Below are 15,133 nucleotides of genomic sequence, written 5' to 3'. Positions count from 1 at the left end.
AAGTCGGGTAAGGGGTTGGGCTATCTTGGAGAAATCCTTGATAAATCTTTGATAAAACCCGGCGTACCCTAGAAAACCCCTTATGCCCTTCTGATCAGTAGGGAACGGTAATTTGGATATAACATCCACCTTGGCTCGATCCACCTGGATTCCTCTCTCTGAAACCACGTGTCCTAGAACAATCCCCTCAGTGACCATAAAATGACACTTCTCAAAATTCAAAACCAGACTTTTTGTTTGACACCTTTCTAGAACTATGTCCAAATGATGAAGGCAAGAGTCGAAAGAGTCTCCGTAGACCGTGAAGTCATCCATGAATATCTCTATGCAGTCCTCAATCAAATCGGAGAATATGCTCATCATACATCGTTGAAACGTACCTGGAGCGTTACATAGGCCGAAAGGCATGCGCCTGTATGCATAGGTTCTGAATGGGCAAGTGAAAGTGGTCTTATCCTGATCTTCAGGATCCACGTAAATTTGGAAGTATCCGCTGTACCCATCTAGAAAGCAAAAGTACTTCTTCCCAGCCAATCTCTCCAACATTTGGTCGATGAAAGGCAGCGGGAAATGGTCCTTCTTGGTCGCATTGTTCAGCTTACGGTAATCGATGCACATTCACCAACCCGTGACTAGCCTCGTTGGGATCAGCTCATTCCTCTCATTTTGAACAACTTGGATTCCCGACTTCTTTGGGACCATGTGGATCGGGCTGACCCACTCGCTGTCCGGCACTGAATAGATAATCCCTAGCGACAACAATTTCAAGATGTCCTTCAATATTTCTTCTCGCATGTTGGGGTTTACCTTTCTTTGGGCATCTCGATGTGCCTTTGCTCCCTCTTCCAGCCTAATGTGGTGCATGCAGACGTCGGGGCTTATTCCCACTAAATCTGTAAGGCTCCATCCAATTGCCTTCTTGTTCTTACTCAACACAGTCAGTAGCCTTGCCTCCTGTTCCTTTGTAAGGCTACTGCTGATGATCACCGGATATGAGTTCTCCTCTCCGAGGAAGGCATACTTCAAATTCGATGGCAATTTCTTCAGCTCAACTTGGGGTGGAAGTGTGTCTTCGGGTAGAGGGTTTTTCTCAGCCTCTCCTTCCTTCTCTAGTTCTCCCTCTGAAGATTCCTCTATACTGACTGGTAGCTTGGCCCCTGTGGCTCCAATAAATTCTGATTTCTGGCAGAAGTCCTTAATTGCTCCCTCTATCTCTTCATCGGTCAACCCTTGGCTACTGATCAGATCACACCATGCAGCGGCTTCTACGTCAGCTTGCTCATACACATCTAAAGCTTGGAGTTTCTCCTGCAATAGTTCGGTCTCAAGAAAATCTTGGACTAAGGGGTCAATCACATCAACATAGCATACATTTTCAGAATCAATAGGCTTTTTCATGCCCTCATTGATATCAAAACTAAACTTCTCCCCATGAAAATCAATGCAAATTGTTCCCTCAGCCATGTCTACTATTGTCTTGGCCGTCCTCAAAAATGGCCTTCCTAACAATATGCCACTAGATTCCCTAGCCTCGGACTCACTCATTTTGATCACATAAAAGTCAGCAGGGTAGGTAAAATCATGCACTCTAACCAACACATTCTCTAAAACACCCTCAGGACTTATGCATGACCTATCAGCCAGTTGGATCAACACCCTAGTACTCGACAATCTAACTCCCTTCAATCGGTTATAGATTGACAAATGAATGACATTAATAGAAGCTCCAAGATCACACATTGCATGCTCGACTTTCACATCTCCTATAGTTATAGGCAAAGTGAACATACCTGGATCGGCCCTCTTGGGCGGTAGCTTCTCCTGCACAATTGCAGAATCGATCCCTTCTACCATGATCTTCCCATCCTCCTGGGTTTTCCCGGCTATGAATTCCTTAATGAATTTCCCAAGTGGGGGTAGCTTCACGGCTTGGAGGAATGGTATGGTGACATCCAATCTCCCAAAAATTGACAAGTAGTCCACCGGGTTCTCCTTCTATCTTTTTGTAACAAAGCGGAAAGGGAATGGTTTCTCCCCCTTTTTCTCCTCTACCGGTCCCTCAACAACCTTCTTGGAATCTTCATTGGGCAAATTCTGGGTCTGAGCCTCCGTTCTGGATTCTACCTCTTGATGGGGTTTCTTCCTGACCAGTACGTTCTCGGGTTCACCTCCTCCACATGGCGTCTCCCCCAAGAAAAATGGGTCCTGTATCCGAGGCATGGATCTCTTAAGATCTTCCACTGAGATGGTGTCGCCCCCTATCTTCGTTCCACTCGGCTCTCCACTTGGTTGTTTCGGTCGAGGTCCATCATAAGTAATTCCTGACCTCAATGTAACCTTACTCACATTCGCCTTTTCGGGTATTTGGACTGTAGACGGAAGTTTCCCTGCATTTCCTCTTATTTCACCCATCGAACTGGCCAGTTGGGCCAACAGCCTATTCATCATATCCATGTTCGCTTTATGTTCCTTCTGGGCATTTTGCATCCCCTGCACTACTTCGTTGTGGGATTGCAACTCGCCCTTGATACCTTGCTGCGAAGCGAGCAATTCTCCCATCATGTCCTCCATGGACCTCCTTGACCTGTTAGGGTATTGTGACTGATTTGGGCCTTGGTGCTGGTTATACTGGGAACTTTGGTTGGGCTGGAAATTTTAGAAGTTCTGCTGGTTCTGGTTAGGTGGGTATTGGTTGTACAGGCCAAGAGGGTTATACTGGTCTTGGTGATATTGATTCTGATTTTAGTTTTGGAACTGATTTTGGTTCTGATGGTGTTGGGGTGCTTTATTCGGCTGATTTTGGTAATTTTGGAGGTTTCTCTGGTGGGGTGGTACATAAACAGGGTTTTTGGTTCTGGTTTTGTGAGTGTTGATTTTGGGATTGTTGGTTCCTTCCTGACCAGTTGAACTGGTGGTCCGGGTTTGCTGCTCCACGGTTGGGGTTTTGGTTCGGGTGGGGGTTATATTGGTTCTGACCTTGACCTTGGTTTTAATTTTGGTTCCCATCTCCCCATCGAAAATTTGGGTGATCCCTCCATGGTGCGCCCCGTTGTCTCCCCTGGATCCAATTCCCATTTGAGTTAAAATACCCGGCAGCATTAGCCTGCTCCATACTGACCAAGTCGTTTGGCTGATCATAGCTCGGTCCTTGGTTTCCCTGTTCTGTACCCTTGTAGTTCCCAACTGGGGAAGTCGGCGGTGTATTCTTCTCGATTGCGCTCAGGAGTGACTTCTTCAGCTCATCCATCTTCAAATCCATCTCCTGTTCAAGCTTTTGCTCCTGGTCAATAGACGAGGCACTTGCAACCCTTTCTCGGTTGTATCCATCCCTTGAATGGTCATACTCCTTCTTCGCACTCAGTAGCTTCCTTAGGACCCTCTTTGCTTCGCTGACCCGTAGCTGCGTGAAGCTTCCTCCCGACGAAGAATTGGCCAGGTCCTTGGTTGTTATGTTCATCCCCTCATAGAAGGTATGATGTATCTCAATGTCCGCCATGCGATGATTGGGACATGCATCTAAAACTCCCATATACCTCGCCCAATAATCGCTCAAGGGTTCATCGTACCCTTGCTTCACACTAGTTATTTCCCTCTTCAGCGCGTTTGTCTTGGATGATGGGAAAACTCGCCTAGGAATACTGACTTGAAATCGGCCCAACTCTCAATGGAGTCAGGGGGCAGGCGCATGAACCAGGTGTTTGCCTCCCCTTTCAAAACGAACGGCAAAGCCTTCAATCTGTAATCATCCTCGGTCGCCCCTGCTAGCCTCCTCTGCGCCCTACAAATCTTACAAAACTCATGAAGGAACTCGTAAGGCCCTTCGTAACTCTTCCCGCAGTATGTAGGCAGAATTGCGATCACATGAGGCTTCACATCACAGGCAGTTTGCCCTGAGGTCACAACTATGGCTTGAGGTGGTTCTCCCTCGGTATGTGCGTTCAGCGTCCTGATCTCAGGATCTTCTTCTCCTTGAGCGGACATCCTTCTCGGGTTTTCCTCTATCCTTGGTATCTCTTCCAGTATTGGTCCTTCTATGGTGTATTGCTCCTCGTCACTACTTGAATCTAAGTCAGACAAAGCCGTCGACAAGCCGGATCGAGTGGTTACGAGTATAGATCCTCGCTGAAGTATCTTCGGCCTCCACTGGTCAGGAGCCGAGCTGCTTCTCATAAACTGAAATAAAAAGAAAGAGAAAAAGTTATCCACAATATATACGCCAAAGTATCACGCACAATAGCTACTAATAACGTCATCCATCCCCGGCAATGGCGCCATTTGAAAGAGCAGGTTTGTGCTGGTGTCGTTTCAAGCAAAGGGTGTATCCTACTGATCAGTATAGAAGTCCCTGCTAAACCTGAACCTAGTATCAATAATTCCTCGACCCTCTTCTACTGGGTAGTATAGTGAAGGTAGGGGTCGAATCCCACAGAGATGAATGTGTTTTGGGAATTGTGGTGATATTCTGGAAAGGTTTGGTTAGCTACCACGCTTTGGGTTGAGACTTATCTAGACTGGAATTTAAGGTGCTACTCTACTGTCTAGGAGGTGGGAAAGGTGTTGGACAGGCGGCTGTGTACGTGGAAAGTGGGGAACATGGTTTTCAGGAAGTATATGGAAAGTACTAGTTTACTATAAAAGGTTAAACATAATATCAGAGGAAAAGAGGTAGTTAGGTGACTAGACTGACAGATCTGTAGGGTACCAGCTGAAAAGGTAGAAAAAGTAAAGGACAAAAGCAAAAGTAACTAAAAAAGTAAAAGTGGTCCCAAACTTGGATGTGGATGTTATCTTCTTCAACATGAATAAACTCAGATCAACAATCTCAGATTTCATGAAAGAGAAACACAGATTAACAAACTTCACAGCTCAGATCTACAATTAAAACTTCGAATCAAAAGATCGAACACTGAAACTGCAATTATGCTTACTGGTCAACATGCAGGGTGGCAGAAATCACGTAAACTGGGTTTTCACACTTAACTAATTCAGATCTAAAATCTAACAGCTATCTAGACTTGCAAACTCAGAGAGATTAACTACAGAAGTTAAAACATGCGATTACACACTGGAAATTACCGTAACAGCTAGATCTAAGCTATCTAGGCAGAAAGAAGAGAAAACAAACATGAACCGATGCTGGAAAACAACTTCATAGCATTTAGAAAACGTTTGGATCACAACCAAGACTTCAAAATAAGCAAAATACTGGAAATGCGAAAGATCTAACGTAGAGAAAACAAACAAGATTAACTAGAAAGCAAATAAAGATTGTTTTTGCCACTCCGGGCGATGGAACTGCTAACTACGATCGTGCTGACTGGAACGAGAGAATGGAACTCCGGCGAACTGATGATTTTCAAGTGACCATGGCTGTGGCGAGGAACGAGAATTACGAAGGATAATGCTGAAGGAGGAATCTACCGAAGAGAAATTGCTAACTAAGAGTAGGAGTTAACTAACTAATTTCTTTTTTTCTCTCCAAGTGGCTTCCTTTTATAGGGAGGCCTCCCTTGATTTTTAGGGTAGACTTCGAACATGAAATGACTCTTTTGCCCCCTTGCTTGCGGCTGATCTTCCCCGCTATCATTCTTCTCCATCTCGAGCCTTTTTGGCATGCATACTGGTCAGGATAACAACATCCTGACGCCCTTTTTCGCCTGAAGTATCCGAAGCTTTGCCTACTGGCTAGAACACTAATTATGTACATTATACTGACCAGTAACCAATGCCTAGAATACGACTTATCAAAGGCGATGATGGATCGCATCAATTCCCCCCTTCTAGCACCGTCCAAGTTGGCGACAATGATGAGGAGGAGGTCGATGCTCCTCCTCCCGCAGGACGACAAAAGAAAAAGATGCCTCCCAAGTTGAAATCCGAGATTTTCACCAAACATATCAAGAAGGTCCCGGTGGTAATTTCAAATCCTAATGATCCGACCAATACCGTTGAGACAAGTGAGTTCAAAGCATATTGCAACTATTGCGATAAAGTCTATCCATTTGTTATCGGTGGGGGATATGGTACTCTCCATCGCCATTTGAAGGCAAAACACCCCGTGGAATATGGACATTCTAAGTCCCAAAGCCAAATAAACTTCCCCGCCGGCTCATCGTCTCAAACAGGTACGCCGCTATTTAAATATGATCCGAAAAATGTTACCGATGCTATGGTAAGATGGGTGGCAATGAAACATTTGCCATTTAATTTTTTTAATGACAAAAAATATGAAGTTACTATGCAAACCGCTTTTAATGTTGCTACAAAGAGAATTCCCCCCTCTACTGCTCAAAGATCTAACAACCGTCAGTTTTTTGACAAAAAAAGAGAGGTTGGAAAATTTCTATCCACCTTGGGGCACAAAGTTAATATTTGCTCCGATGTGTGGACGGATTCTTTCCAACGAAATTCTTACATGAGAATTTTATGTCATTTTATAGACAATAGTTGGTCTTTAAATAAACGTTTAATTAGTTTTAGACAATTTCCTTCCCCACACACCGCACAAGCAATTGCATCTTTAATTATTCAAGTTTTGAATGAGTATGAGTTATGCAACAAGATATTTTCGGTTGGTTTTGATAACGCAACCGCTAACACCGCAAGTATATCCGATTTAATTGCGGCTTGCTCCCCGGCGATAAGTGGTAAGTATTTTCACCAACGATGTATTTGTCATATTTTAAACTTATGTGTACAAGATGCTTTGTCTTTATGGCAAAGACATATTCAACCTATTACTACAGCTGTATCCTTGATCCACTGGAAGCCTCAAATTGGCATGACATGGAAGAAGTATTGCCACACGAAGAAAATAAGGTACACAACTTTTACTTTAGACGTGTCTACTAGATGGAACTCTACATATGATATGTTGCATTCTACATTGGAGCATATAGAATATTTAGTTGATTTTTATAGAACTTACCATGTTCATGATTTATATCTAACATCTTCTTGTTGGGATCAATGCATGAGCTTGTTTAAGTTATTCAAAGGTTTTCGAAATGCCACTATTGAGTTATCGGGTGTGTATTATTGCACATCCGTTCGTGTTTTAGAACATTGCATGATCATATCACTTGGTTTTAAAACTGCAATGAAAAATTCCACAAACAATCTTGAGTTAATGTGTGTTTTATATTACATAGTTGAAAAATGGCTCAAGTATTTCAACGAGATCCCCACGGTTTTTTTGCTTGCCAAAGTTTTGGATCCAAAGTGGAAAGTAGTTGGTACTTTCAAAATTTTATAATTTTATTACAACAATTTGGCTTCTATTGATCTTGAACCACTCCGAGCTCTTTGATAAAAATCACAGATACATTAAGCATATCTCATGCAAAGTATCAGCTATCACGTTGCATCACGCAAACATTTCGAATAAACATTTTCGTTTCCATATAGGGCTGTGAAAATTCTTTTCTTTTCCTGGAAATCTAAAAAATTTCATTTTCCTTCTCAAATGGAAAATATTTTCTTTCTTTAAAACTATTTTCTGGACGAGCTGGCTTCGACCCCTGTTTCTGCTGCAGTTGATCGTGTTGAGCTGAGGTGTTGGGATCTTGTGCTTATCATTCTGTTCACTTCCTAGCCTAGTACTATTATTCTGGACTCAGGCTTAGAAGGAAGATTCTTGGGTCAGAGCGAAAGAATGATGCTCTGATACCACTCTGTCACGACCACATCTCCCTAGTCAAAGAAAGTGTAGTTATATCGCGACTAAAACTTACTGAAGTTGTCTCAACTCATCATGAATATAACTTAATTTAAGGAAACATTGTCTGAATGTGCTAAAGATAACATAGTACTGAATCAGAGTGAAATCAGGGACATTGTCTTTACAAAAATAAGTCTAAGTTTACGCAATGGAAGAGTACCAAGACAGATGTAATATGTATGAATACATACTACACCAGCTATCCTTCTACTTATTTAGTCTTCTGTCCCAACACCTCCTCTGCCTCGACCGATCAACCAACACATTAAGGAAAACAATATGCAGGGCTGAGTACTTGATATACTCAGTGGGCTTATGCCGAAAACTGTTTTCTTTTAGTTGTCAGCCAAGATGAGTGAACGCGGGGTTTTTCTGAAAACAAGTCCCGGTCACTAAAATCTGTTATTTCTTTCTAAAATAGACTGCAGTCTTTTAAACTTCTGATGATATGCCATATCAAACTGCGTGAATCGGGATGTGGCCACATTCCACGATCACTGGGCCGGCCAACCTGGCGCTAGCTCACGGTCCCTATGTGTACACTAGTCCGAGTAGGATTTACCGAATTCGATTTAATTGGTTGGCATAGCCAACAGATAGGCAATCATAAAACAAAACATGGCATGACAACTAATACAAATAATCATGTTTTCACATAAAACACGCTTTAAAAGACAGGAGAGAAAGCCCACCTCGTCTGCTTAACTCTTTCAAACGGGTGCTTCATGACTTGGGATTACTCGTCGTGCGACGACGTTCCTTTATAAAAATAATATACTTAAATTAGGCTTTAAGTAACTATTTATCTTGCATGTATGCATGCCTAAGCGTGTACTTATTATTAAATCGGTGATTTAATTTATTCTGAATCTGGCCGATCTGTCCAGGTATAATAAATTTACGGGTTATCTTAAGTATTTTAAAATACTTTCTGTGACTAATGGAGTTTCTCATCTATTTATTTACTGGGTACTATTTCCGCAAGGCTTAATAAATTTTCTTTTCTTCCGTGGCAATTTTCTTTAAATCCCGGATCTATTTAGGGCGATGGCCCAGTTAGAAATTAATTATTCTGGCCCAGAATGCATACTCTCTTGCAAATCGGGCCGGCCTTTCTATTTCTCTTTTATTTTTATTACCATGGCCAAGTGATCTATTTTTCAGGCCCAAATGGAAAATTTAATCAAAGCCCAAATCTTCACTACTCCCCAGCCCGGCACTCTCTTTCTCCCCGGAAGGGATCACCTCATACCTTCCCTAATACATTTTATAATACACCATTAAATAGTTGACAAGTGGAACCTATTTTATGGTTAAAAAAGTTATTTCTAGAAATTATTCCCTATTTTTGTTATTTCATGCACTTTTGCATATTATATTTAATAAAAAATCTACGTAAATTGTTAAAAATATTTAATAAGTCAAATTTTATTTACTTCAAAATATTTATATAAAAATATTAATTTTTTATGTATTCTATCAAATTTAAAATTTCTTTTTTATTTCTTTTCTAATTTTATTGAGATTATATAATTTTTAATATTGTAAATTTGTCGATCTTATATAAAAATGCAATTAACTAGAATTTGACCAAATATCATGTTTTATATAGCTATTACCGAAATACAAAATAATATAAAAAATATAGTACTCCATAAAAATAATTACAAAATTTTAATTAATTAATTTTTTTTGATATAATTAGTTGATTCTATTATAATGAAACCGAATTTTTTAAAAAATATAGTCAACTAATTATGTCAACCTTTTTTAACTTAATAAAATTTTGCATTTATTTTTATAGAATATATATAATAAATTTTATATTGAGATAATAGTGATATAAAACATAAAATTTGATCAAGCTTTAATATTCACAATTTTATATAAGAGTGACATTCTTTTAGTGATATTAAAAGATAAATCATCAAAGTAAAATAAAAAAAGAAATAAAAAGGGAAATTTTTGACATTTTTATATTTTTCAGAATATGTAAAAGTTACATTTTCTCATATAAATCTTTTTAGAAAAGTAAAATTTGACTTATGATATTTGTTTAACAAGAGTTAACAAAATTATTTTAATTAAATACTCCCTCCGTCCCGCACTACTCGCACTTATTTCCTTTTTGGGCGTCCCAAGTTACTTGCAATCTTTCCATTTTTAGTAAAAAATTTCACCTACAGCCGTCATTTTTGACTTTCCTATACACTCATTCCTTAATCTCCGAGCCGAAAAGGAAATGAGCGAGTAGTCCGGGACGGAGGGAGTATGATAGTAAGAAAGTAAAGGGAATAATTTCCAGAAATAACATTTTTAATCATAAAATAGGTTTTACTGGTCAACTATTTAATAGTGTATTATAAAATGTATTATGTAAAGTATGAGGGATCCCTTCCGGTTTTTTTTTTTTTTTTTTTTTTTAATAAAATGTATTATGTAAAGTATGAGTGATCCCTTCCGCTTTCTCCCTCACTGGTTTTTCTCACAAATTCCCAAATCAAGAGGGAGGCTAAACCCTAGCCAAATCAGCCATCTCTTCTCGCCGTCTCACGGCGTTCCACCATGTTTCGTCGCGGTCTGAACCCGCCGTCTCTTCTCTCTATCGGAATTCGAACAGGGCTCGTTGTCGCTTTGCGAGGTCTCTGCCTCAGCTGCTGCTCGGCGAGGCTCGGGCGCCGTCCTCGGCTAGGGGCCACCGTGCTACGGCCGTGAGCCATTGCCGGCGCTCCCCCTTGATCTCGCTGCAGCAGCAGCATCATCGTTGCCGTTGCCCCTGTCCGACCGCTTCTGTCGGGATGTCTTCGACCAGCAGCTAAGTTCAAGATTTCTGTCTTGGTTTTTCTTTTACCGTTAGTTAAGTTTTACTTAAAAGGTTAAAGGAGTTTAGGTGCTCTACAGCTCTCGTTATGTCATGCTTGGTTCCTTAATGAAAATTTGTGGTCAGAAAATCTGTAACACAAGAAGCTTGCTGATGTGTTGTTACTTAATATTTTATGATTCACAAGCTGAGCAAGGGAGAGGGGTTAGCTTAAGGAGTTGTTACTGATCTGCTTTGGTGTTCATGATGTGTTGTTCTATATGAAAGAAATGGTGTTATAAGGAAGGGTGAGATTACCTTCACTGCAAGGTATTTTGCTGCTCTTTACTTCTATTTTGATCCACCTCACTCTTCAACTTGCTATTTTGTTGAGGAAATAATGTTGTGTGGGAGGGAGTGGAACCGAGGGGCATAGTGTGTATATATGCTTAGTTTGTAACTAAAAGCTCTGTAAAGTTGTAACTGAAAGCTCTGATGGCCCTGGGTTATTTGCCTTCTCTGCAGAGTGCAGGGACGTAGCCACACACAATGTGTCCTTGTTCTGTTACACACTGCAGTGGCCTTACTCTATTAGCCTTTGGTGCAGCCTCTAATTTGAGTTCTCTGTTGTTAACTTTCAGGTGCACAAGCATTAGGCTATGGCTGAGCTCTGTATTCGCCGGCTGCTGCAGCGAAGGGATTGGTTGGGCTGCCTCGGAGCAGCCTTAGGTACCGGCAGGAAGGGTAGATTTCTGCGGCTGTTGCAGATCCTGGCTACATGAATTTTTTACTTCTTTCGGTAGGGTTTGGTTCCCTCTAAGTAAGGGGTGCTGCCTCCTTTCCTTGTCTGGTTCGCTCTGGCCCACAGCTAAGGCATTTTGGCTACAATCTGCAGGGAATGGGCTGCCTACACATGGCTTATGGCTCCAAACATCTCAGCCTTTCGGCCTCTCTGAGTCTGGCCGAGACGGCTCGTTAAAGAGACCGATGAAGCCTCCTAGGAACCCTTGGTTGTAATAGAGTAGCTCGATTTAAAATTCTCTCATTTTCTTTATTTCAACATGTATGTAAAACTCAATAATAGTTGGTGTATTTTATTTCAAGCATTTGTAATTTATTAGCTTGAAATTTTATGTATTGTTTACTCAAGAGCACAAATAAATTCATCTTTCTTTCTTTAAATTTCTATTATTTATTTCAAAATTCTCGAGAATCTAGGTCTCGGCTATTACATTCTACCCCCTTAATAAAAATTTCGTCCCGAAATTTTGTCTCGGTTAGGTAAAAAGTTCTGGGTATATTTTCTTTCATCTGGTCCTCAAGCCCCCACGTCGCCTCCTCTCGGTCGTGGTGCTTCCATGGGACTTTCATTGTTACAATTGCTTTATTTCTCAATTCTTTTACGTTTCTGTCCGGAATTGCTTCCTCAACTGTGATTCAAGAAACACATTGTGTAAATTCCCGAAGCTTGGCGGGAGTGCCAATCTGTACGCCACAGGGCCGACTGTTTCTAGGATCTCGTATGGTCCGATGAAACGCGGTTTTAGCTTGCCCTTGACGCCAAATCTGGTTATCCCTTTCGATGGGGATACTTTCAGAAAGACCATGTCTCCTGCTTTGAACTGTAAATCCGTTCTGCGAGCATCTGCATAGGATTTCTATTTATCCTGAGCTTCTTTGATTCTCCCTCGGATCTGTCGGACAATTTCTATCATTTCCTCTACCGAGTCTGGTCCGATAATCTTTCTCTCACCAACTTCATCCCTGTAAAGTGGTGATCTACACCTTTTTCCCATAGAGTGCCTCATATGGGGCCATATTAATAGTTGTCTGGTAACTATTGTTGTAGGCAAACTCTATAAGTGGAAGTACTGGCTCCCAGCTTACTCCACGGTCGAGCACTGCGACTCTTAACATATCTTCTAATGTCTGAATCGTCCTTTCGGACTGTCCGTCCGTCTGGGGATGGAATGCTGTGCTGAAATTCAGCTGAGTGCCTAACTCTCGCTGTAGGCTTATCCAAAATCTAGAAGTAAATTTTGAATCTCGATCTGAAGTGATCGTTACTGGTACACCATGCAGGCGTACGATCTCTTGCACATAAATCTGTGCCAACTTGTCTGATCCGTATGTGATATGAATTGATATGAAGTGAGCACTTTTGGTGAGGTGATCTATAATCACCCAGATGACAGTATTTCCCCGCTGAGATTTTGGCAATCCTGTCACAAAATCCATTGCTATGTGCTCCCATTTCCATTCTGGAATCTAGAGGGGCTGCAACTTCCCATAGGGTCGTTGATGTAAAGCCTTCACTTGCTGGCAAACCAGACATCTTCTACAAACGAAGCTATGCTTCTCTTCATGTCATTCCACCAAAATTGCTTCTTCAAGTCCTGATACATCTTCGTACTTCCAGGATGGGCAATGTAGGGCGTCTCATGAGCTTCACTCATGATCTCATTCCTAAGTGCCTCATCGTTGGGTACGCATAGTCTTCCTTCAAAGTGAGAGTGTTATTCGCCACTTCACGGTAACTATCTCCTGTTCCGGTCCTCACTATGAGACGAACCTTTTCTAGGGCCTCATCGCGTCTCTGGGCATCGATGATTTTGGCTCTTAAATCTGGTTCTATGACCAAGGTGGAAATTCTGTTGTCCACTGTCTCCGAGGCTCTTACTATCTCCAATCGCATCTTGGCGAATTCCAGGATAAGCTCTTCCTCCTGTGTGGGGAAAGTAGCCACTTGAGGTGCAGTCTTTCTGCTCAAGGCATCTGCTACCACATTGGCCTTGCCTGGGTGATAATTAATACCACAGTCGTAGTCCTTGACTAATTCTAGCTATTTGCGTTGTCTCATATTCAGATCCTCCTGCTCGAAGAAGTATTTGAGGCTCTTATGATCTGTGAAGATCTCACATCGAACTCCATAGAGATGATGCCTCCAGATCTTTAAAGCGTGCACCACTGCTGCCAATTCCAAGTCGTGCGTCGGGTAATTCAACTCGTGCGGCCTGAGCTAGCGTGATGCATATGCAATCACCTTGCCCTTCTGCATCAGCACGCACCCGAGTCCGACCTTCGATGCATCTGTATACACCACATAGTTGACTCCCGCTTCCGACACGGCTAGAACCGGTGCTGTGGTCAACTTTTCCTTTAGCAGTTGGAAGCTTGCTTCACATTCTGGGGTCTAATCGACTTTAACTCATTTCTTGAGCTGTTGAGTCATTGGCCTTGCTATCTTAGAAAATCCCTCAATGAATCGTCGATAGTATCTTGCCAGTCCTAGTAAACTCCGAATTTCATTGGGTGTCGTTGGTGACTGCCAACGATGCACGGCTTTAACTTTAGCAGGGTCCACTCGGATCCCTTCTACTGTTACTATGTGTCCAAGGAAGTTCACTTTGTTATGCCAGAACTCACACTTGCTAAACTTAGCATAGAGTTTCTCGGCTCTTAACGTCTTTAAGGACATGGAAGACTTTTCTAAGACACAAGGGTTAATTCACCAAACCACACCAGAACAGAATAGGTAGCTGAGAGAAAAAATAGAATTCTTCTTGAAATAACTCGAGCTTTGTTTTTTGACTCAAACGTCCCAAAATTTCTTTGGCCCGAAGCTGTTGATACCTCAGTAAATCTTGTTAATCGTCTTCCTACAAAAATACTTGACATGAGAACACCCCTTCAAGTTCTTTCAAAATTGACAAAAATTCTTGAACATCTCACTATTCCGCTTAAAATTTTTGGATGCTCTGTCTATGTGCATATTCCGAAACACGAGCGAACAAAATTTTCTGCATGTGCCGTGAAATGTGTCTTTCTTGGATATGGAATTAATCAGAAGGGGTATCGATGCTATGATCCGTCATCTAGGAAAATAATCACCACTATGAACTCTAACTTTCTTGAATGTGAATATTTCTATCAAACCCAACTTAGAGGTCAGGGGGAGAGTAGGAATAGCCTAAGGGATATGAGTATTGTTGGACCTCCAAGTTGGTTGGTGCCTCAACTAAGCAACTCAGAGGCGAAACTAACAGAACAAGCTAGCGCCATCGCCGAGCAGGTAGCATCTACTATAGACCCTCCTCAGTCAACCACGCCTCAGTCCAATTCTCCTCCAGTGATATCTGAGGTAAATCCTGAACCTGATCCTGAAAGTACAGTTATTACTTCTGACAATTCTGGTATAAATGAAGTCACCGCTATCGATAGGGATACCGGTCGATACATTCTTCTCCAACGTAGAACTCGAGGGATTCCACCCAAGAGGTACAGTCCGGAGAAGATAGGGGCTAAAAGCAGATACTCAGTGGCTAATCTTGCTAAAGCCAATCTTACAGAAATGGCTAGAGCATTCACAACCGCTCTATATGAAGAAGAAGAAGAGATCCCTCAAACTGCTGAAGAGGCTATGAAAGTGCCTTATTGGAAAAAGGCGATGATGGTAGAAATGAATGCACTAATGTAAAGCAAGACATGGGAAGTATGTGTGAAACCAGAAGGTGTGCGAGCCGTGGGTTGCAAGTGGGTCTTCACCATAAAGAGGAGACCAGATGGGTCGATTGAGCGATATAAGGCAAGGTTGGTAGCAAAGGGGTACACTC

General features: G+C 41.8%; 1 long non-coding RNA gene across 1 annotated transcript; it reads left to right on the top strand.

Annotated features, from left to right (window-relative positions):
• The first annotated feature begins 10,145 nt into the window (after positions 1 to 10,145).
• Positions 10,146 to 11,702, top strand: LOC121759196. The gene is made up of 2 exons (XR_006041607.1): positions 10,146 to 11,319; positions 11,416 to 11,702. It is a non-coding gene; the product is annotated as an uncharacterized LOC121759196 (long non-coding RNA).
• Positions 11,703 to 15,133: the final 3,431 nt, after the last annotated feature.

This window comes from Salvia splendens, chromosome 12 (assembly GCF_004379255.2).
Source record: "Salvia splendens isolate huo1 chromosome 12, SspV2, whole genome shotgun sequence".
NCBI classification, from domain to species: Eukaryota; Viridiplantae; Streptophyta; class Magnoliopsida; order Lamiales; family Lamiaceae; genus Salvia; species Salvia splendens.
Note: the sequence above shows the minus strand (reverse complement) of the source record. Positions and strands in the feature narration are given on the sequence as shown.